Raw genomic sequence first — 26,382 nt, 5'->3', positions numbered from 1 at the left:
TCCAGCACCTGGGGAGCCTCCTTCTCCTTTTCCAGCCTTGTTGTCTGAACAATTTCGTACATCTTCTCACTCCCTTCTCTGGTGGCAAAATGCAGCTTCCTGTTTTCTCCTAAATGTGATTCCCAGAGGTCCTGTGACCATCGCTGATTGGCTTGGCCTTGGTCAACAATGACTCTGGTCTTGAGCTGGGTGGTGTTTGCTCTCTCTCAGGCCTTCAGAGACCTTCTAGATGCTTCTTGCACAAGCCACCCCTGCAGCCCCACTTCTCCACCAGAACCCAGCCACACAAAACTACAACAAAAACATATGTTCAATAAGAGAACAACATCTTCTGTCTTGTCAGATTGTTTTCCAAACAAAATTAACTAATCCAGATCACCAGTCTCACATTGACTCCTTGCTAAGGTGATGTTTTATGCAATATTCATAACAAACAAATGATGGAAAGGGAGCAGAGGCAATGTAACATATTTCATATTTAGAATCTTACAGCAAAACTTTTCAACAGCTTGTATCAATAATAAATTCAGACTTCCTCCTCTTTTCTGCTTCTTCATCTCATGAAGCTGAAAAATGACACAGGTCTTTCTGATACAACTAACAGACATTATTGTGAAAGAGCCAGGATATGTATCATATTATGGGGCAAACACAGAATGGTCTAAAAACATACAAACATTTGAGTTGGTTCAGAGCCATGTTTGAAACATGTGTAAGACATATTGCACAGGTGTTTGGAGATTTAATTGCTTTTTTAATATTTTTTACAGTTTTTGAAATCCTGTGTTGTCCCAGAGTGTAGAACTCATGTAATTCCATTTATACCATTCAAAAATGCAAATATGTTTTAGTTGGATATTTGTTACATTTTCTGTAAATGTGTAACAACCCCCCAATATTTTCTTTCATAGTAAAGCCTAATTCATAAGAACATGCTCAAATTGAAGCATATAAACTCAGTGAAACTTCATTAATCTGCCTAAAGAGTGCATGTACATACCTGTTTTCTGTGTCAGAACCTAACTCTGGTATTTCAAACTGAAATGATATCCACAGACCTCTATTTTTACAAAGGTTTGCTATGTAAGAGATTTTCCTAGTAGCTGTTTGTACTTTCCGTATTTCTTAGATCAGGTACTGTGAAATTTCCAAATTCTGTGTCATTCTGAATTTTTTAACTCATTTTACAACCGACTGCCCTACCATGTGAACATTTTGACTTTTCCGTAGAGAACCAAGAATTTGCATTCTTAAGCACATTTTGTCTCGAAACATTTTGCAAAATGACATACATGATAAGCCAGATTGCTTCTCCCACAGTCTCTTGGACAGCATCCAGAAAATAAAATTTTTGAGCTCCTGCATTCCTCTACTCACTCAATGGGATATGAAAGAATTCAGCAGTTCACATATCATGAAAGAACAAATTGTGCATGGGACTATGGGAATGTAACTCCTTCTCTGGTAGCCATCTGGAGTAGTGTATGCTCCAAGTCACATGATGGAGGAGATACTGTGATGTTACACTCTCCCCCATTTTCAAATACTGTTACTTCTAGTCCTGATACCCATCCTGGTCTATATAGCATAGAAACAGTACAGTTGTGCTTCTGTCTCTGAAAAAAAATAACCTTCCACATTTATATGCATTAATTTAGTTCTTTGTTTTTCCATATTCATGCATATAAATCTGAACTTGCTGACAGGATATTGTTTTGCATATTTTCTCCTGGGTGCTGCATGTGAAACTTCTAAATAGCTGCACAATCTTTTACATAACTGTTGCTAAATTGCAGGAAGTTTTTATTTATTTTAGTCTTTAAAAATAAAAGATTTTGCATAAAAAGTTCTTACTATTTTATTTTTTATCACCACAGCTATAGTTTTTCATCATATGAGACTCAACAGATGTGTGAAATGAGACTATTAATGAAGTATCTATATGTATTTCCTCATCCTACATATCCCTAAAAAAAAAATAAATAAAATTTTCTGTTACTCTTTCTCTCTTATTTTGAAAAAATATTGCTTTTCATAAATTCATTTTCGAATCTTGTCTGTACTTTTCCCTATAGCTCTTAAACCACATTACTACCTGTGTTTAAATCTAAAATTATGACTGCTATACTCACTAAAACATTTTTTTTCTTTTGATAACTTTTAATTATGCCAACTATATAATCTTTAAGATAACAACAAAACACTCTTTAAAAAAGAATTTTCTTGGACCAGAAAAACTTTGCTAAACATGTAAAAATATGAAAAATAAATTAATTGGTAAATTTTATTTACTAAAAGTCTTGAATCATAAAGAAAACAAATAGCTTTGGTTCTACTTACAAAAAAAGTCTTCAATACTTAAAACTTTAAAAGAGTAATGTTATATACATTTTTGACAAATTAACTTCTGCCTATGATTCATTTGTCTTTTATGACTGTAGACTCATATTGTCAGCGTAGTCCCATGGGGGTTATAGAGTAAAGCAACATATTTACTTTAAAAACAGGAGTTATTTTCTAGTCAGATGTCAAGTCCACAGAGTTACTGTGGTTCTATATTTGGTAATCCTTTTTTATATATTCTATAATTCTGTGACAAAGTTCAGGATATTTTTAATACATATTATATATTGCATATATAAGTATATATTTTGTATGTGTACGCATATATCTCTATATGAATTATACTGTCCTTGGAGAACAATTGGTAAGAAATCATAAAACTGACAAAATGTCAGATATGCGTAAGGATTTTCTGACTTCCCAGGGTCTGGAATAGTTACCCTGCATTAAAATGCTTGGAAATGTTTGAGATGTAGGTTTGAGGGCTAACCTCAGAAGATCTAAGGGTTCTGGCTCGATCAAGCTTCCCAAAGTATTTAAAGCTCTTGTGTCTGGAAGTCCTGGCATAAGTAATTATTTCAAAGCTGAGAAAATTGGACCTTCTACATCACCTGACCTGGAATAATTGACTCTCTGGTCAGTTGTAGAGCTGTAGACTTAGTGCTTTCCTACTGGGATTTCTGATTTTGCATTAAATAACTCCAAATTCCTGAGTTTTTCAGTGCTTTTAGGACCTTACATCTGTAGTTCAGAGGCCAAAAATCCTGTCTGTCTTGGTCTTGTGGGGCTGCATTATTCCACTGCAAAAATCCATGTCACTATATTGCAAAAGCTGAATTACCTTGGAAAATAAAGAAGATAAAACAAAACACAAAGCCTTTGTTTTTAAGAAACTGATATTTTCTAGTTAAATGGTTTCACTGGAAGTTTGATAATCGTCTTTGTACTGAATTTTTAAACCACTGTAATCCAAACTAGCTTGTGTTTTTGAGCAATGATTAGTGCTTCCTGTCCATAAGAATTTTTCCAGTTATGTAACAAATACAGAGATAAAGAACAGAACAAGTTAAAATGGAGAATTGTGTTTGCAACAATTAAAAAAACCCAAAACAAAACAAAACTGGTTTAGTAAGTCCAAATCCCTCTATTTTGGTATGACAAGTATATGAACATTGCATACTTCCAATTGAAAGTAATTGAAAAAACTAATTCAAACTACTGACATTAATAGTACTGTTACCTAAGAACTGAAATGAAACTGTTAGAGTGGAAATAAGTCACAAGTAAATGCTACCATATGTAAGTAAAATCAATAATATACAGCAAAATGTTTTAATATTAATGAAATTTCATTTTTAGTGTCAAAATATATTTTTAAAAAAACTGTCAGTCTATGAAAAGTGAAAAATAAAGATTGCTGAAAATCCTAGTCCCTTAAAATTTCAGGACTTAATTTCTTAATGAGAAAGGTGGCAGTAAATTTATTAATAATACTGCAATAAATTAAAATGAAAATTAGTATACGTATGAAGCAAAAACGTACATCAACCATTAAGTTACAAACAATATGTTGGACTCAAATAAGGCTGGAGGCTGGAGTATGTCTCATATGAAGACAGGCTGAGAGAGTTGGGCTTGTTCAGTCTGGAGAAGAGAAGGCTGTGGGAAGACTTTCTTTCAGCCTTCCAGTGTCTGAAGGAGACTTACAGGAAGGATGGAGATGGATCTTTTGCAAGGACCTGGGCTAATGGGTTTAAACTAAAAGAGAGGAGATTTAGATTAGATACTAGGAAGAAATTTTTTAATACAAAGCAGGTGAGACACTGGAACAGGTTTCCTACATAGTTTTGGACAACCCCTTCCTGGTGGTGTTTAAGGCTGGAGCTTTGCACAACCTGGTGTAGTGAAACATGTCCCTGCCCATAGCAGGGAGCTTGGAACTAGATGATCTTCGACGTCCCTTCAAACCCAAACTATTCTATGCTTCTAGGATTCTATGAAGAAATTTAGAAAAGAAAAATCCTTATACATTCTGACTAGGATTCTAAACACACTATTAATTTTGTTGATGGATCCAAGTTAAATGTTAAACCATAGTTCATCAACAATTCACACTGCATAAAAACTTAATACTTAGTTATCTGAACTTTAAACAAGAACTTTGGAAGCAATGATAATACTATATTCCAACAGTTATATTTTTACCTGTTAACTAAGTATTTCCCTACTTTCTCTCTCTCCCCAGAGCCTTCATTCTCCTAAGGGTACTGCAATACAGAGGTGACTAAAATATTCCTGTGAAACTAAAGTTTGACAGTTTGTGTTTGCTAGCTGTTAAGGACAGTTTCACGTATCTCAGAATGTTTAATCACCAAAAGCTGTATAAGAAACATGTTTACTGAATAATGTTCACTGAACCTAAATTTCATCTGTAATGACTAACCCAACAAATATAATCTAGAGGGCATATGCTTCCTATTATCAAAATGGTGTTTGGCACCATGTGTCTGATCAAAGACTAGTTGCACATATCCTACGATATGCAGCCCTTGACATTCTTATTGTTGATGAACCTAAGTAACCAAACTCTTAGACCCAGTCTCGGATTTCAAAGGATTGTTTTAATTTTTTTTTTTACTTTGTTTTAAATTTTGCTGCTATGACTTTGCACAATCTCCCTTCTGCCTTCTCACTTCAAACCTACTCCCACCTTGGCATTGAAACAAAATCTAAGGTAGTGCTTATCTGAGGAGCAAAGCATTTGATCCAACCTGACTTAAGCAAGGTAGATTGTCACTTTGTGTGGATTGGCATTTATCTAGAACTGTATTCTATTCCTTCTAATTAAAAGTAATTAAAATAATATTTATAGTTTAGATGTGGAATGTAAACCATATTGTGCAGTTGTAGTGGTACTAAAATTCTGGGTCCTGGCTAAACTCTATCCAGTACCATCACAAGCCTTCTGTGGTTGACCTGTGAAGGATTTCACATTGACATCGTTTCATATTTAAATGGCAAAATCACATACATTGGACTTTTATTTTTTTTCTACAAGTCATTTTTGAGAATGAAAGAAAATGACGATAGCTTTTTCTAATCTGTTTTAGACTGGTAGTCTGTTTCATCTGTTGCCACAGTTTCTTTAAGATAGAATAGGTAGAGTCAACTAGTCTCAACCTGTTTTGTTTGCTTTGAGAAAGAGAGGCAAGCATGCATATCACATATTTCTGAAAATATTAATCCTGTGCAATTTTCAAATTATTTAGAAAACAGGAGAAAGCATCCTCTGAGTAAATTGTTTGATTCTCTTCATATATTCAATGACTAAATTAAACTCTTACCTGGTCAAACTGGATAGCTTTTACTTCATTGATGTCTTCTATTGTGAATGCTTAGAAAATTTACTTACTTGTGAGTGTAGAATATTATTAACTGTATTGTTTATAGCCATTATTTCAATGTTCATATGAAATGACTTGCACTATAATGGATGCTAAAAGGTTTTGAAATACATTGTTCATAGTTATTACTGAACATGCCTGAACCGTTTGTGATTTTTGGAAAAAAAAAGTTGTGAAAGAACATTAAAACGATGTAAAGTTCTGTCAATAATAACATTAAAAGAAATTAAATACAGCTAATATAAACCATCTGTGTCAAACTTATCAAACATCCTTAATGACCATATTTTAAAATGGTGCATGAAACTAAGAAATGCTAGAAGAGTTCTTGAATCACTTTTTGAGGAGGAAATTGCAACATCACCTATATGAGGAAGCAACGAAAAGTTTTTTGACAAATTTGTGGAGATCTCACTTGTTGGAAGTCAGTATTCTACTGTCACTGAGGATGAGCATAGCATTAATTTTAATAAGGAGATCATAGCCCCTTTGTGGAAAGAAGGCATATTCACTTCGAGCATAATTCCATGATGTAGTTTTCATCCATTAAAAACAGGCAGATACCTGGATTATATCTGAGATATATATATATATATATATATATATATATACCTATATTATATCTGAGATTCTTGCGATTCAGAACTCAAGGTGGCCCACATTCTGGCTCCCGCGAAGGTTAGCCACAGAGTCACACTTTTGGAACGTATAGAAATAAATGTTACACTTCATATATCTATATTTTCAGCTTTAGCAAACATTCATATTACAGTCAGCTTCCCAATGAAACATGTTTTCCTGTATTCAGAGCTCCATTGATCAATGGATACATATCTGAATCAGACCAGACATTAATGATATTAGTAAATTTGGTTTAAGAAAGAAACTGAATATCTATCTATCTATCTATCTATCTATCTATCTATCTATCTATCCACCCATATTATTATTTATTTTAATCACTACCAAATTAAAAATCCCTTTCTTCTTTCCCTTCATTTATTAATTGGTGTGACTAGAAACAAACACAATGTTTTAGCTGGTGACACAATTCTGATTTATGTAATAACATTACAAAATTAATGTATTAATTTTCACCACCTTCAGGTAAGCATTTTATTTGCTTTAAGATCTGCACTATAGAAGTTTTTATTGATCAATCTTTGCTGATACCTTTTTTTCCTCATTTTGTTGCAGTTCTTTTAGAATCCAGACATACACTAGATGGTTATATTATTGCCTTCAACGTGCACCACTTTGCCTTTAATGAAAACTATTTAATCCAGAATTATGCTACCTATTCACCAAAGTCCTTTTGAAGTTCTTCACAATATTCTTGAGACCTGATTAACCCATATATGCTTAGCCATTGTTGCTGTTGTTAATTGAATCACCTCATTCTTTATTTTTACCAAGTTACTAGGAATGGTATTCAACAATGTAAACATCCTACATGAGAAGTTCGTACTTACCACATTTATTTACTTGAAAATAATCATTTGTAGTCACTTATCTTGCCGTCTTATGCAAGGCAAGGGCCATATTCTCTAAATATATTTCAGTGATATCAGAATATCTTTTTTTATTTTCTCTCTGGCTTCATACAGCTGAGAAGTTTAATATATTGTAGCTTTGGAAGAAATAAATAAATGCATAAACAGAAGGATAGCTGGTGCTTGATGACAAAAACATATCTGGAAGATAAAGTTCTCTTGGCTTGTTATCCTCCTTATAAGAAGAATCAGAAAAATGTATAGATGATAGTAAGACCACCTTGATAAAAGAGAAGAATCTTTGCCTGTAATATGCCCAGAGCGAGGTGGGGTGGGCATCAGGGTGCAAATCTGGATAAGCAAGGATAGCTGCAATTTTTTAACATCAGGAATGATAATTGACTTCCGTGAATTAGCATTTTATTTACTTGAAAATCAGCTCTCATAGTTACCATGGTGGTCTTTATTTCTAAACTACCCTTTAGTGATTCAATTGCCTCACTATAAGTAACATAAAATTAAAAAAAAAACTTACTCTTGCTCAGTAATGAAAATCTTTGATGTTATTTCTCAGCAAGAAAACATCAGTACTGAAGATAAGAAAAACTTTATTGTCTTTTAATTTGTCACCTTAATATGTCACCTTCCAATTTTTTTTAAAAAACTTTTGACACATCTCTACTGTTCTATTTCTCTTTTCATTACATTTTCTAACAAAAAAGGACATACTCAACAATCTCTTGAACTATAACTTATTGCAGTGACCATTGCATGGTGATATGAATAATTAGGTTTTTGCAATGTGAACAGAGATGTGTCCAATAGAAATGGGGTCTAAGTGAACATGAAGATACATGTCCCATGGAAAGGATATACTCCATTGATCAAAACTTAAATAAAACAATGCAGACAAATGCTCTTCTTAATGTGCTTGGATTCCGGTTTTATTTTCTTTTCTTTGGAGTTGATTTTTTTTGTGTGTGGGATTCTCTTGACTTTGGGTAATACAAATTGCTTTCTGAGAAATGCCTAGAACAACAGGATTTTAAGTGGGGATCACAGTGATTTAGTCACATATAGACATCTAAATCACTGATGCCCACAGTAGGGCAGATGTAGCCTACATTTTTGTTCTTAATTCACAACATCCAGCTACAGACTCACATCTCTTGACCATATCTTACAAAGCTATGTGTTCAGCTCTCTTTTCACACTCACTTCTGCTTGAACATTATCCTTTCAATTCAACACCATTCAGCACCTATTATAATCTATACAAAAGATTCAGGATTATCTAGCTTGGTGCTAGATGCTTGTGGTGGTTCAGCCCCAATCAGTGGCTGAACACCACACACTGTTCACTCCCAGGGAAGAGAGAGACAGAGCCTCCATGGGTTAGGATAAGGACAGTTTACTGACAAAGTCACCATGAATGTAGAACAATAACAGCCAATTACACTCCTACCCAGTGATACCACAGAGTACCTTACTGACCCTACAATTACTGAGTTTGTCCTGTTATAACTGTAATATATAATTTAGGACTCCATAACTAAGGATTTATTTATTTATTTATTTATTTATTTATTTATTTGCTTATTTGCTTATTTATTTATTTATATTTTAATTCTAACCAGGATTATTATCAATAAATCAGCTGGTATGGAGGATAGTACTAGGTAATAAACTGTAAATGCCTTCTTTGCACATACCATCTATTCGGAAGGAAGTAGGGGAGATATCTTGGAAGGAAGAGGAAAGTGTACTTCGATAGTAATAACATGTAAAAATGCGTATGCTGCTCTTTTCAATTTGACTACATTTGAATTAATTTGTAGACTGTCTCCCCAATGAGTACCTTAGCTTTCACTCTGACTTTCCATGAAAACTCATTTTTCTATTGATACTTTTATCTTCAGTATTGTATTTGGTTCAGATCTCTTTCAATCTAATCAATCTGGTAGTGAAAAGACACTATAAGTGTCAATGCAATGAAATATCTTTTTTTTTCTCTCTTTTTAAAAAAAAATCCTGGTATCCTTTGAACAAAATAACTTGCTTCTGTTTCCTTACATGCAATGCAGATGCTCTAGGGTGTCATCTGGCACCTATTCATTTAGGTAATAGAATTTTTCTCCTGACTCTTCACTGAGTCACATCTAGACACCCACTTTGCAAGCATCTAAAGACATGCTCATATCTATCTATATATATATATATGGAGAGACAAAAATAAAACCAAACAAAACAAAACAAAATTTTAAATCCCACAAGCGCCTTTAGTTCAACACAGTTGAAAAATCAACCAAGAGAGACAACCATCTAAAACATTTCTTACTGATTCACCAGTTTTTTTCTCTCCTGAATCTTTTTAACAAAATGTATTGTGCATAGAGCATTTTAAGTGTATAATTACCACTTACAACGTGGGTGGAATCTTTGGATAGTGTGCCATAAAAGCACATAAAAGCTGGGTTCCAAAAGGTATGCACTAGGAATGTCCTGCCCTCAGAGAAAGTATGGTCTCTGAAGGTCTGCTCACTTATCTTTTGGTCATCCTCGGTGAATTAAAGTGCGCTACCATCCCCTCTCTGCTGATACACTTCATTTTCCTTTGGAAAGGTGGTGGTGATTAGAAACGATGTCAGTGTACGTCTTCATGTGTCATTGAATCAGGATATGTTCTCAAAGAATCAAGAATGTGGAGTATATCACAGATTTTTCTTGCACCATAAGAACAATAGAATAAGAATGAGTCAGACATAAGTTGTGCTTTGGATGCGTATCCTATTCTTAAAAATGTACAGAGAACAAGGACATTTTTGATGCAAGTCACAGAATGACTGCTATCACCTCACCAAATTTAAGAAAATTTTAACTGCTCCTCAGAAAGTAATCTTAAATATGCAACATCAAAGGTAAAACAATAAATTTACAAATTGAAAAGTTTTTTTTTTCTTTTTTACATCTCCTTATAGATGAGCACCAGAGATCCATATGATTAGTACTCCTTAAAATCAAAATGGTATGCAATTATAGACATGCCAAATAACTGTGGCAGCAAACACTGAATTAAATATGGAGATTCTCCAAAATCTTGTAATTTATGAGTTGGCCAAAGATTATAAAATAGAACATCAAATATATTAATTTTATAAGCTTTCCATGTATGAACAGAATAATGATAAATCAGACAAGGAAAATAAGAAAATCTTGTCTTTGCAGTAGTGCTTTTCTCCTTCCACCTCTCTTTGGGTTTCCATGTTCCTTCTCTTTTAAAATTCTCCTTCTGTCATAGAACACAGACATGCTATGGGGAATCACATCAGAGAGAAGGAAATATACCGGTTGCCTATTTCCTATCTTCATACCTATGACTTCTTATGCTATATCTGATTACAATAAAAAAGTGGAAGAAAGGCAGGCAATAAGGAATAATTTTTTTAAAAAACATTAATTAAAATGGAGAAAGTTGAGAGAAAAGAATGTGGGTTCAAATGAGAACTAAACGGAGAAGAATAAAAAAAGAATTGTCACAAGGCAGAAAAACAAAGAATTAATTTACCAACGTATAGACACATAGAAAGCAGAAAAATATATGAATGCTATTTAAAATAATGCAATGTTATCAATATATACCAGTGGCTGAAAAATTCTGTATGTACTATCACACTAATTTAAATTGTGCTGATCACCCCTACCAGGTGCAGATGGCATTTTTCATACTACAACAGCAGGATAAAGGATATAAATGGAAACATAAAACTTCAGTCTGACAAGTATAAGTAATTCTGGAGTAGAGCAAATGGAGGGTTTTCATATGAAATGAGTCAGGTTGGTTTTGCTCTCCATGGCAGAACAAGTGTACTGATTTTCTTGACACCCTTTACCTCCCCACAGATTACTTACATCTTTGCAGTTTTTTGTTCTTTGGGTCCATGGATTGACTTGTGAGTGGAAACCAGCCGTGTGTGGTGTATTGGAGATTTCACATCTTGGCATTAGAAGAAGATATGCTGTTTGATGTACCTACAATATGACCCATATCTAGTGAACAACAGTTCTGTACCCTTAATAGACTTGAATATGGCTAGGTACTCCAGATGAGAAGTCAACTTAATCTACCCATGCAGAGCTCCATGTCCTTTTCCTTAGGCTGCTTATGACACTCCCCCTCGCTCATACAGATCCAGTTTATGTACACTACAAAAAAATTACATTGCCTAATGTAGCTAACATATCTGTAAGTAAAAGACTGAGTGAAGAATAGCATAAAAATATAAATATAAATACATGGATTTGCCAAGGGAACTCAGGATGTGCAGAACACAGGCCTAGGAAGTCCACTGTAAATGCCACAGCCTCTTTCCATCTCCTTAAATGCACAAATCAAGTTCAAGAGTAGTAGTGAGAAAAAGAAGCTATGCTACCTTGTAGCAGGTAAAGAAAGTGTATCTCCACACACGGAATCCTGCTCCGTTCCTTGCCCTGTTACACATTCTTACACCAGAGTTCCACCAACTGCAGCTTAATGCGGTTAACTCAACCTCAAAGAAAGACAAGTAAACAAGGTAAATTACCGAAGGTGTTCAGAGATTTGGAAATGAAGGGTAATTCTTCTTTAGAAACCAAAGATACTAATGTCTTCAGCAAACAAGACAATGAAAAGGTGTTGCAAAAGTAACTGAATATGTCTGGTGAAACAGTTGCCTAAGGAATGCCACGCTGCTATGTTGAATACTCAGCAAATGAAAAAGGGATGAAGATCAGTAGCAAAGAAAACAGTGTCAGTTCTGCCTGCCTGGTTACTGTTGTCATTAATATTAGTACATCAACTTTGATGGTTTTTCCCCAACCACAAACTTTGATTAGTGTTTATTTTTGTAGTGCTTCTGATCCTTGTGGGGGTAATAGGTGAAAGTACACACACTGAACACATTTAAGAACAAGAACTTAAGGTTGGGGGAAGAAGGAGAGTAGAAATATGCCATGAAATAAAAATTAAGTTATAATAACTTTGATAGTATGAAAAGGAGAATAAAAAATTAAAACAACAAACAAACAAAAAGAATGGGAAAGAAAAGGAGTAGGAGTAGGGAAACCACCAAATGAACAAAACAGAATGTAATCTGTTTGGTTTATTCCTGTGACCCAAGGAAGAAGAGAGATATTGACATAATGGTCATTATAACTTCTAGTGGTTTTGGATAAAGAATAATACTATCATTCCAGAATCAGATTAGTCTCAAAGCCTTCGTTGTATATATCTTTTTATTAAATTCTTGGCTTCTCAAAATTTGATCTATGGTATTAAATTGTTGTTATTTAGAACTGACTTCTCAACACTTTTGAAATATCTATAAATTGCTTTGCAAATATTATTAGACTGCAAGATAAAAATGGGATCATGAGCTCCTTTTTAAAAATTTTTATATAATAAAGCACTTATGCCAAAGTATAATCCCAAATGTACTTAAGTGCACTTAAAATGCCATAAAGTAAGGCAGCGTCCTTCCTTCCTTCCTTCCTGCCTGCCTGCCTCCCAACCCTTCCCATTCCTTAGCCCTCCCCTTACCTATACCAATGCGGCTTTATAACAATGATATTCTGTATAAACAGCAATGCATATACAAGGACATATTCTCTATCAGATAGCATTTAAATTCAAAGAATGAAAAGTATTACAGAAAAAAGAGAGTGATAGTACAGTAGTAGCAAGCTAAGTCAGCTAAGGCAAAAGGAAAGATGAATGAATGCAATGGAAATTTTCCAAAAGGAGATCTCTGCCCTGGTCAGGCCCCTCCTGGAGTATTGTGTCCAGTTCTGGGCTCCTTGGTTTAAAAAGGACAGGGATCTCCTGGAGAGAGTCTAAAGAAGGGCCACGAAGATGATTAGGGGCCTGGAACATCTCCCCTATGAGGATAGGCTGAGTAAGTTGGTACTCTTCAGCCTTGAGAAGAGAAGACTAAGGGGGGACCTAATTAAAGTCTATAATTATCTTAAGCAGGGGATGCAGGGGGAATCAGCCAGCCCCTTTTCAGTGGTCTGTGGGGATAGGACAAGGGGCAATGGCTGCAAGTTGGAGCATAGGAAGTTCCGCACCAATATGTGGAAGAACTTTTTCACAGTGAGGGTGGCAGAGCCCTGGGACAGGCTGCCCAAGGAGGTGGTGGCATCTCCTTCTCTGGAGATATTCAAGACCCGTCTGGACACCTATCTGAGTGATATGTCCTAGGGAGCTGCTTTGGCAGGGGGGTTGGACCTGATGATCTTTTGAGGTCCCTTCCAACCCCTACAATTCTATGATTCTGTGATTCTATGATCATTTCCTTCTTTTTCCTCAAATAAAATAATTTTTCAAATGTAGATTGAAATTTATGTCTGCAAGTATTAAAAATATTCCTTGCTTTATAAGCAGCATCCTATAGCCAGAAAGGATCTGAAGATGCCTTTAGGAACTCAGCTTACATCAAAACAATCCAAGTACAATAGATGGAAAATATTATTTAAGAACAGTTTTAAACAGGTAGGAACATAAGAATATGATGCAATATATGAAACAGCACCTGTACACAGAGTAGGTCTGTTGGGCAGAAAGAATCAGCAGGACTTAGGCAGCATCCAAGTATGAAAATTTAAAGAGAAAGCTGAAATGAAAATGTGTATGCACATGTACATTACATAAATTAGTAAGAGATAGATAAAATTATCTCATTTTAAACTAGATAATATCTTTCACTCCCTTTATCATGAACAGTCAATATTAATATTTTTACCTTATGAATTTCTCATGAAAGCTCACAAGATTAATTTTTCTCTATCTGTCAGCATCCATCTAAACTCTTTTCAATGTGTTGGCCAATTCCAAACATTTAAGGGAGCGGTAGAAATCTCAATATTCCATTAAATTACATTTAGTGTAATTCCCAGCTGGCCTGGGAAAACCTGAATATGTTCCCACTGGCAAGAAGGTAGAATGGAGAATAAAATCATCTGCTCTGTTTGGCAGCTAAGTTCTTGCCAATCTTTGCATCTGTACTAATTTGTATCAACCAGCATTAGGTCTGAACTATTTATACCAATAACTGTATTTTGCACAGCCAGCAGCAGTAATGATATTGCAATTATGGTACCTCAAAAAGTATCCTAGTAACACCAAGCGTTTTAATGTTCTGAAACATTTGTACCAGTACTAGTGTGACTACTATGGAGATGCAGTCAAATATAGAGCATAATGTTTCCCAAGCTATATCTATTCTAATAAACAAAAGAAGGTAAAATTAAAAAAGTAGTGTGCATTCACAGAATTTCTATTCCTTATTTGTTAACTTGCTTCCTAAATCGGTGCTTTAACTATGTCTCTCTATGTCCTGGTTTTTGCTGGATTAGAGTTAATTTTCTTCTTATTAGCAGATGTAGTGCTGTGTTCTGGATTTAGTATAAAAATAATGTAGACAAAACACTGATGTTTCAATTGTTGCTAAGCAGTGCTTATATTTAAGTCAAGGGCTTTCCACCTTCCCAGGCCCTGACAGTGTGGAAGCATGGGCATTCCACAGGAAGTACACAAGAATCTGGGACAGAGCACAGACAGGACAGCTGAAAAAAACTGGCCAAAGGGATATTCCATACCATATGAAGTTATTCTCAGAATGTAACTTGGGAGAAGATGGCCATGGAGGGCTGCAGCTCAGGAATTAGCTGGACATTGGTCAGCAGTTTGTGAGCAATTGTCCTGTTATTATCTGTATTGTATTCTGTTTTTAATGATCATCATCAGTGCCATCTTCAGTTTCTGTCCTATTAAATAATTTCCATCTCAATCCACATGCTTTGCTTTTTTTTTTTTTTTAATTCTCTTCCTCATCCCAATGTTGGAGGGGGTAGTGAGTAAAAAACTGTGTGGTTGTTTTAGCAGCCTGCTGGGTTGAACCACAATACTCTAAACCAGTGTAGACTTCATGCAGTGGATGCTTTGATCCAGGGACTACATCCAAAAGGCAATATTGGTAAGACAGCACTACTTTAAGCTTACTTAAATATATACTTTTCTCCATCAAAGAATGTCTCATAAACTTTCATGTTACAGCAAGGTGCAAGCAATGCACACCTTCAGATTCATGTTTAAAAAATAAAATACAAACACACTCAGACACCGTGACACCATTATATCTAATGCTAAAATGAGGAAAGTACACAAAATGATTGCATTGTACAGCTACAGGAGCACTACACTGACTCTAATAGCGATAAAGAGCTACGCTATCTGGTTGCACTCACTCTTCTCAAGAAGGAGACAAAATCTTTATGGAGTAAGTAAGTCCAGTGGCCATTGCTAGTTGATCTCTTGGCCAAGGATTGGTTCCTTGACTGTGAAGCAATGTATATATAAAAATGTATATACCTCTCTTACCACATTCTCTCTTGTTGAGGATAGGGGACATGCAAGGAAGAAAGAAGACAAAAGTCTTCCTGGGATCTTTATTCTATTGCAAAAGCTACTCTAAAACGTGGCAGGGAAAAGGATGATATCTGTCCCTTCTCTGCCACCTTGTAGTAAGCTATCCAGCAAACCTCTGATTTAATTCAGTGATTGTACTACTAATTATAGATCTTAGTCTCCTTTTATATATATAGCAAATTGGATTTAGTCCAGAAGTTTCTCAAGGACGATGAGAAGCTCTGCCAACTGGGTAGCTAAGAGGAAACAGAAACTGAAGTAAACCCTTCCTCCTGCTTTTCCATTCCCTGCTATTGGAGAAAAGATGGCTATTAAGCAGGGTACTAAGAAGCTGCTGGCAAGGAGATTTATTTTGGTGTCTTTTGGTGAATGTTGAATGTATGCCTATTGGAATCTTTAAATAGTTAATTTTTTTATGAAATAATTTGTTCTATGATTGTATAATTTAAGGAGGTATTTATTTTAAAGTTAACTATGTATTTATTTTTGTTATATGTATATTTGACTAAAATATTAACAGGACAGCAACTCTTCCTCACTTCCCTCTCCTCCATAAAGGTAGTAATAGAAACATTACTTTAAAAAACCCAACAAAAAATCCCAACTCCAAATTGTAGTTGAAGATACAAAGCTGAGAAGACAGGGTTTGAAATACAAAACCTGTTCGACCAGATAATTCCAGGACAATTATTCTAACTGTATTTAATATTATGCAGAAATGAAGCAGTATGGCAAAAAGCCATTCTTTTCAGAATAAAGATTGAAGTTCTGACTAATCTCACATGCTCGTTCTCTCCTGCTTGTAGTATTTAGAATAAAAAGTGTGATTGTAGCATGTGATACTATGCTACTGGCCCATCTAATTGCATTAGCCCTGTGTTCTAGATCAGCCAGCAATAGAAGAAACACAGTAGTCACAAGAACTTCAAACTAGATGAATCTGTACTCGTATTTCCTGTTTTCAGTGAGACCCATGACAGTGTTTCTCCCCTAAACATTTGCAAAGTTCTGGGTGACCCTCAAGGTTATTCTGGACGAGTTCCTTCAGCAGCCCAAGAGGCAATGGAACAAAACAGTCTTTTTTGTTGTTTCTATTGCCTCCTGCTTATTCATTTGGATTTTGGGTTTTTGTGTTGTGTTTTGTTTGTCAGTTTGTGTTTTAGGGTTTTTTTTTTTTGTTTTGCCTTATGGGTTTTGTTTTCTGTTCAGTTAGCTTTTTTTTTTTTTTTACTTTCCCTACCTTATACTTGTGGTTTTCTGTGTTGTGGGTTTTGGGTTGGTTTGGGGTTTTTTTGGGTGGGTTTTTTTTTTGGGGGGGGAGGGGTTTGTTTGTTTGTGTGTTTTATTCTAGCAAATCACATGTTTTTGCATTCCAGGTCTCTACACAGTCTTCACATCCAACAGATGCTTACAGAAATTATCACTAAAGACAACATAGCTGCAATTAATCTTGCATTACTTTAGATGTCTTTAAAGTTGTCTACACTGAAGCTACTCACTCTAGAGTACATTTATGGCTAGTTAAGAGTGACAAGTACTTCCTAAGAAAATTATTATTTATTCATTTCAAAGATCTAGCTTAGTATAAGATCTTTATTAACAATTCTGTCTAAATTTAATGTTGATCTTTTAAGTCATCTATGCTAAGTTTGAGTAGATCTTTTACTCTATTACCTTGATGTCTGGGAGGAGGGCCTATGATAATATTAATTCTAAAGAAAGATGAAGAAATATTTACAAATGAACCATTAAGTCACCATTAAGACTGTTTTAGAGACTCTCTTAATAGGGAGACCATTTAAATTTTATTCTTGTCTTGGCTTTCTGCCTAGTATTAAGACAGTCCATTATTGAATGGAAACATGCTTGGTATAGCTTAGTTCAAAGAAACATAAGCTTACATTTGCAAAACTAATAATTCTTCACTAGATTTTTTTGCTTACAGGTCAAATATTTAAAGCTCGAGACACCTTTGCCTTAGATTAAAAAAGAAAAAATAGTAGGGGGTTGTGTTTGAGTGTGTGTGTGTTTGTGTACATGAACCTGTAGACAGGTCAGTGTCTTTCTTCTGGACCCAAATATTCAGCTCATACATACAAAATATGTCAATTTCTCCAATATCCAACCCAAATAATCCCTCCTTCCAAATGTCTATTGCTATCCTCTTGAAATAACATCATTCTGTGAACCTACTTAAATTTCCCTGTTGGTTCAGACCTAAAAGTAAGAAACACACATTTCATCATTTGAAGACTACTACTTGTTTTGGTGGTGCTTTTTTTTTTCTTTTTCTGTTTGTTTTGTTTTGTTTTTTCTCACTTTGAATATCAAGATACATAGGAAACTCTTCATACTAAGCTGACAGCAAATACTGAAATAACTTTTGACTTTATAGTTAAAAACACAATCACATCATCGAAGGATTTACATTAAGTCATTAAGTTAAATTTTGAGTTAGGGACTACTTGGTTTTATCTATTCTAAATTCCAAAATTATAACATTTAAAAAAAATTGAAGTCATTGACAGTAGATGGAAGAACAGTTTCCTATCTTAAGGATTCTGCCAACTGAAGGTATACTATAAAATGACATCTTCAAATATCATTGTATTTAAAATTATATAAATATCTTAAGTATCTTTAGAGTCTCAATAGTAGAGTATACTGAGAAGTAAGTAAGTTTAAAAGTCTAATCTTTTGGGAAATAAGAAGGAGAGAGAAATTGGTATACACGCTTCATATTCTGAAAGCTTTTCATCTGCTGCTTGGTGAAATCCAACTGAAATTAAAAGGATTTAAGCAAATCCACTAATTCGTGCCCCATAACAGCCTACATTGCATTACCAATCCTGCAGACTGCAGAATGATTCCACTCGTGTGAAGTATGCCTGCTTTTTGCACAAAATGATTGCTTTAGCTGTATATACTGCGATCAGTTATTCACATATGCCACTTAGCCACCATTAGGATCTTCCCAGTAGTTAGTAGTTTACTTTTGTTGGAATACTTACTATTCTTTTCAAAACACAAACTTTAAATATCCAAATGGCTTGATCAAGGAATTTTTTTTTTTTTTTTTTTGGTAGAATCACACAGTTGCAAGAGATATGGTCCCATTAGCCTAAAAAAAAGTGCCTGAATCTGTTACACTGTGTGCATGGGCTTTCTGCTTAAACTGACCATCAGTAAAAAGTGCTAAGGACCATTCTGGGCATAAATATGAACCCGTACAAAAATCAATATGTATTTACTGAATTGAAGCAAGTTATGTGATTGCTTTACTGTTTGCATCACTCCTATTTAGAGACTTTATTAAGGTTCTTAATGTAAAAGGATATTTTGCTTGGGAAAAAAAAAAAGCAGTACTTAAAGGCTATTGCTATTTATATGCTTCCATTAAGAAGGAAATGAGTGGAAATACTTTCAATTGAAATGCTAATAGGAATAAAAAAACCAACTTAATTTTCCATGAAGGAAAAGTCATTTCTGCTTATATTAAGTATCTGTATGAAACATTATATTTCACTTCAAGAGAGATTTTTTTTTTATATTAAATTTAATAAATCTGTATTTTCGTCTCTTAATAATCAATATGGCTTTCAGAGATAGTGTCAACTGTCATGAAAACTTGTTACTTCTTTGCATCTCTTCAGGAAAAGCTTTCATGTATGGTGTATAGCATAATATTGATTGGAATTAACATTACTAAGAATAGTGAAAAAATATTTCATTACAGATTGAAAAGTTGACAGGAGGATATAATGGTCAAAGATATATGGGCAAGGAAATTTATGACCTGATTCGAAGCAGAAGTAATTTTGGACTCTTTCTATTGCCTTCAAACGGTTTCAAAAGAAGACTTTATTAGAAGTTGAAGAAATCTTTTTTTAATCCAACCCCAAATCTGTTTTCAAACTCAAAAAAAAAAAAAAAAAGGAGAAAAAAAAGTAACTGCATGCCTTACTGACATGCATATAGGATATTACGGTGTTTTATGTTAATTGAACTCTGGGTATTGTTTTCATTCATGACAACATGCCAAATCCCCTCTGTCAGATTTATTTACCCAAATTTAGAAGCTTCATGTTATTTGAATTCCTAGAGATACACACAAAAATCTTCCTGGAGTTGACAGTATGACAGAGAACTGAGAAAGCCCATGTTCTGGAAAGCATTAGGAGGCCAAAGCAAATACATTAAATGGTAGTATTTGATATCTATGTTTATGCAATTGAATTGGTCACTGTGTTTCAGTTTTTTGAAGCAGTCACTTTGGCAAGAAAAATAAAATTAAAGGAAAACCAACCACAAAGCCAAACAGAAGATTCACACTTCCCATTTTAATTTCTGAGAAGACAGTCTATTTACCTAAGACATTAGGATTCAGCAGAGGGGTAAGATAAAAGATTGCGGGCTCCCATTCAAGCAGATAGCTTTCTGGATAAAAGATGGCTCTTGAAACATACCCATGCACCTGAAGAAAAATACATGGTTTTTGTGTAGTCTGTGAATGTCTGGAGTTTAAAAATCTAAGTTGGAAGATGTCGGGGCAGAAGGGAAAAAGACTGGTGAGATTAGTGATGAGAAGTAAAAAAGTGATGTGTTGAGACAGCTAAACAATATCAGAATGTAGAATTATTCTTGGAGAAATTTTGTAGGCACAGGAAGAAACTTTGGTATAAATGCATAGGAAGCTTAGATGGCTCTCATATGGTCAAATGGTATCTCTTTAAAAGAAGGGTTTCTCTTTTCTAAAGAAGTAAAAGAAAATAATAAGACAGCCTGAAGGGATGGTTAAATTCTGAGGTTGGCAATAACTTTTTTGACATAGTTCTGATGGAAATTCAATGGGCTGGGTTTCAACCCATGTTGGAAAACTCTGAAGGATTTATCTCTCTAAGGAAAAGACTAATAGTTCTTCACTCTTTCTGCAGGTGATGATTCATGATTTATTTTGCATAACTGATGACAGAAGTAGAAAAGTAAAAGTGGCTGTGTTACATAGAAGAAACAGGGACTGTTGGCTTTATTCCCTCCAATCTGGTTTTATTGTACATGAAAGATGTGAATGGACTCGCTGAAATTCATAATGTTCATCTGTTCATGCTTTCTGAAGACCTTTAAAGTAATTACTGTTCTAGAACTGTCTGGATCATTTTGAAAAGTGGAAAGTTATATAAAAAGTTATTTAAAAAATTATATTACAAAAAAAAATAATCTGGGAATGTTATCCAATGTTATGTTTAGGGTAAAACTAAGAATAGAGACATCACTAGAATTTAATTATTTTTCTTAATTCAAGTAATGTTTACTTAAAAGGAAATGGAAGTCCTAAGTCTTATCAATTACACCTTCATGATTTTGCAAGCAGAAATCTTGTGTGTTTACTCTTGTAAATTGTACTTAGTAAAGATTTGAATTTCCAACTAAGAAAGACAGAAATAGATGGCGAAATGCTGCACCATTTTTACACTATATGTCTTGTGTAGAGTAGTACATGGAAGTTATTTTATCCCCCTGAACTCATATATTCATTAATCCATCCCACTAAACATCAGTGACATTTCTTTACCTGATTAAGATACTTCGGATTCTTAATTTTACTTGTATAGTCTTTTGACTATATTTCATTAGTAGAAATACCCTTTATTAGCTGAAGTCACATATTGTAGGCTGAATCTATTTTGATGAAAGCGGCTAATAGAAATGATTTATGTTTAACAAGTTGATTAATGTTTCAAATTGTAACATTTGCCTCAGAACAAACCACAACACATTTAAAAAATTAGCCAAAAATAACACTGTCTGATATTTTTTTTTTAAGATGTTCACTATCACCTTCAACTGGATCAAAATTTCATGCTAAATACCTACACTTATATGGCTGTGCTGATAGTTGGAATTGCACTACAACAAGGTAAGACAAGTTTTAATAACCTACTGAACAACTGTATTCATTTTACTAAGGGACATCTGTGTTTGAGTTGAGGATCAGGACCTCCCGGTGTTACCCCTAGCCCTTTACTGCTCTCTACCTTTCCCACACAACTATAAAAACCTATAGCCTTGTAAAGTGTGCAAACTTAAGCCTCAAAAACAAGACTAAGCCTCCCATGACCTGACTATTTTCTATTTCTGATAGAAATAAAGTTCCTGCTGCTGGGGCCTTAGACTATGCTTTCTCAGAGTGAGGGACCTGTGGGTTTAAAAATATGCTGAATTAAACTTTCTACTTGCATATCTTGTGTTTCCCTTGTGGATTTACACATACACTGCATTGTTTTCAGCATAACTAAAATGATAAATGACAAAGTCTAAACTGGACAAACCATGCGGCTTTCTCTGTTGAGGTTTTAATAATTCTAATAACTGAAAGCAGATTTCTAAAATCTCAACCAACATAAAATGGCTTTGGTAAAAAAATAAATACAATTTGGAGCATTTAACAGATTTCCTACAGAAGCAACTGGAAAGATGTGGAACCTATTAAACATGAAAATATTACTCTTGATGTTAACCTCACACAGCATTCTGAATATATATGGATGCTACCCTACAAAGGCCAAAATAAGTTTTTGCCAGTGAGTTAAAAGGTTCAGGGTTTCACTGCATGCTTTTGTATTGGACTTTCTATAAATTGCGGAGTACAGTGAGCTTTGGACTTAAGTCAATAAGCTCCTAATTGATTGTATAATGAGTTTCTTTTTAGTGTCTGATTTTTGAATAACGAGGACCTAATGAGTTTGTTAACTATAAAAATTACATTAAACAAAATTAATTCTAAAATAATTACATTCATAACAATGAACTTAAAGTACATTTAGAAAACAAAAGCATTTGAGATAAGAATTAGTACTCAACTTCTTAGTTACTTGCATAGTCTGCAAGTCAAATGTAATTTTGAGTATTAGTGGCATTCTAATTAGTGGCATATTCTGTGGCTCCCATTGTAATATCAAGCTTCCCAGCATATAGCAACAGAAACCAGCAGATTTAAAACATAACAGGGATATGGTTTAGCATAGGATGGGAATGGTTGGAATTGATGATCTTCAAAGGTCTCTTCCAACCTTGTGATTCTGTGATTCTGTGATAACTGCATGATATCTCTTTGTGGATTTCAACCTGAAATCTAGGGTAAATTTCTTCATAATAATGCATGAATTAATTTTTTTAAATATTTTTGTGTGAATTTTATTTTAAATTCTACTTACCTGTTACCATAAGTGGATGACAGTTCCTCTGTGGTTGTCCTGTAGCAACATTCAGGGAAATTCAGCTGATATTCTGTAGTACACCATTTTCTGACACTTGTGGTATGAGATTGTGGTACAAAAGGAGTTAAAAAATGGGGTTGAGGGAGGGATAAGTAAGTGTCTTTGTTGAAAGTTGTGCCATAGATAGTTTCTTCTGACTCTGTAGACACAGCTGTTACAGTTATACCAGATTCCTGAACAGTTTTTCAGGTTTGCCTCTGTGCAGGGAAGTCTTGCAGTCCATCCCTCAGCTCAGTGAGAATTGTATTTTCTTTCTTAATCAATTCATCATCATTGCCTGCTGAGCTCAGCAAATGTCACATGGACTTCCAGGAGCTATGAGAAACGTGAGAAACACAGTAAGATGGAAAGTCATATTTAGGGTCTATACTAGTAAACTAAATAGGATCAGAACATGTCATCAAGCAATAGCCTGTGATTATCCATGCTGGCACTTGATACGTGCCTTTGCACAGTTCCAGGCTATAACAAACATTTCTGTTTCAGGCAGTGATGAATTGGGGATAGCTACACAGGTAAGCAACTAGCCACAGTAAGCAATATAGATGTGGTAGTTTAACTATATGGATGTGAACCATAACATGCTGGTATGTCTCAGAGCAATATACCCACCCTTATTCATTTCCATTAATACCATAGGCTAGTCCTGAGGTCCCCATATCTGTGTTGATTTCTTGAAACAGCTCCTCCACTTCCACCTTTTATCTCAGTGCACCTCTCCCCACATCTACAAACTGATGAAAGGAAGGTAATCATAACCAACCTCCCATACCCTTACCAAGCTTTGGTCAAAAAGTACTTTATCATCCTCTTGAACCATTGATCCTTTAAACCCATCAGTTCTTCTTTTAGTGTATGCAGAGTGTAAAGGGAAATAGTCAGGAAAAAAATATTTAACCCACAACAATTGCAGACTGCTTTTGCAAGGGTGACAGCAGTGGGAAAGCACTGAGGTGCAATATAGAACTTGTCCTACAGGTAGGTTGTTTTTTGGTTTGGTTTGGGGTTTTTTTAATAAATGCACAAGTGTGATTAGCTAAGTTGTAAAAAACCGTGAACAACTATCATTACTTTTAGAATTTCATGATGGAAGGGAACAATGCAATTTCATGTTTGATTATAAAAATGTGTTTTTTTTATTTAGTGGTAGAACATCACTCAAGTCTAGAATGGACTAAAATTTTGACTGAAATATTAACATAGTAAAAGTGCACAAGTGTATCATATAATGATAGGATGAGGGGTAATGGCTATAAACTGGAAGAGGGCAGATTTAGACTAGATAGAAGGAAGACATTTTTCACTGTGAGGGTGGTGAGACACTGAACTGGTAGCCCAGGGAAGAAGATGTGGCAATGTTCAAGTCCAGGTTGAATGGGTCTTTGGGTAACCTGGTCTAGTGGGAGGTGTATATCCCCATAGCAGGGGAGTGGAACAAGATGATTTCTAAGGTCTCTTCTCATTCCTACAAAGGATTTTAAACCATTCTATCAGAGAAGGTAAGTACATACTATTTTATTTCAAGTATTTGAAACCAAATGTTCAGACAGTTAAGGTGATTAAGTTAAGTTTAAATATGTCAGAAGCCAATCTCAGAAGAGCAGTGAAACTTATAAAACATGTCATACTAATCTGGTTTATAATGTTGCAATCATATTGATTTAATTAAATTTATAATGATAACCAGCATTTGAGAATAACACACCTCCCTTGATTCTGATTTTATAGCCGCTAAGGCATTGTTGTCTCTTGATACTCGTGGTTAAGTTAACTGTCAGTTCTTGCTGTATAAAGTTTTGAAGTTTGTTTTTACTGTATGAATATAGCCCATGGATATTAACAAGAAAGTAGGGCTTTAAACATATACTCTGCTGGAATATTTTTACTACAAATGGAAGGATGTATCTTGACCAGATACCCTGTATTACAGCTATAATAATTTGTAGTTCATTATTTATACATTTTAAAATTTGTTTTCCTACTAAAATAAGCAACATTAATATCAAATATCAAGCTGTATTAATTCAATGGGTTCTTTCTCCTGATAACCTATATTTGCTGCTTAATTACCCAATCTCATTCCTAAAATTGAATACTGTGTTACAATCCACTGTTAGCATTTACTAAAGTATATAAAACTTAAATTATATGTGGGCGGTTTTTTTTGGAGAATGGGGAGTTTTGGTTTTGTCATTTTTTCAGGGGGAAAACCCCCTGATAGGTCAAGATAAAGACATTTTAATTAAACCAAAGGCCATGTGTGGATACAAAGGAAAAAAACAGACAGATAAACAAAATATCTATTCTCTATTTCCTGTCATCAAGCAATGACCAGTCACCTCCAAGGAAGAAGGGCTTCAGTACCTGAAAAAGTTGTTCTGGAAGACAAACATCATAGATAACTTCAGCTTCTTATTGCTGAGCAGACATAGTGTGCTATGGAATATCCTTGTGGTCAGTTTAGGATTTCCCCTTCCAAGATGTCTCACACTCTCAGCCCACTGATGAGTGGGGAGAAGTGTTGTAGAGACAGCCTTGATGCCATGCCAGCACTACTCATTAATAGCCAAACCCTTGGTGTGTTACCAAGACCTTGCTAGCTACCAGTACACAACACAGCACTGTGAGGGCTCCTATGGGAAAAATAAACTCCATCTCGGACAGACCAAATATAAAATACTTCAACAGGTAAAACTCCAGATGGGTTTTCCAAACCATATCTCTGCACATTTGGAGATGCCTAAAAGTGCAAATTTGTACATTTTCACACATACACATACGTATTCTCAAACTTTTCCAAATTTATACAGTGATAGAATAAAACTCCAACCAAATAAATATGGGAATGAGTCTTTCTCTTAACCGATCATCTCTCTCTTACTGTTTGCATATTTGTGTGTAGTCTTCATGTATGTTGTCTCCATGCTGTCTCAAAATATGCATATATTTTTCTTTATTAAAAGCTGACGGCAGTTGAATTTATTAAGTATATTCAGGAAAGGTATTTACTCATAAATCTGGGTTATGGTTCAATCTACTGGTGCTTCCAGGTGCTAGAAGGATCACTTTTCTTTGGCCCTGAATCTTATAGCTGTTACAATAACTTGGCAAATGAATTCTCTTTTTTAGAATCTTACACACAGTCGACCGACGTAATATACTAGATAAATTGATCTAATGTGAATCTTTACATATGTTCTTTATTTGAATCCAAACCATAAAACCCCCAAAGGTTTATTAAACTTTAATGGAAAACATCACCACCATTGCATAAAATTGTTGATGTGATTCATATATCCTGAAGGAACTGCTTTGTGAGCCAAACAGCCTTGGTCAAAGCTATGTCCCTTTGTGCCTTTACAAAAAAATCCTATAGGATTTTCTGATGGATTAAAGGGATTTTT

This window comes from Gallinula chloropus (genome assembly GCF_964237585.1).
Source record: "Gallinula chloropus genome assembly, chromosome: 1".
NCBI classification, from domain to species: Eukaryota; Metazoa; Chordata; class Aves; order Gruiformes; family Rallidae; genus Gallinula; species Gallinula chloropus.
Note: the sequence above shows the minus strand (reverse complement) of the source record.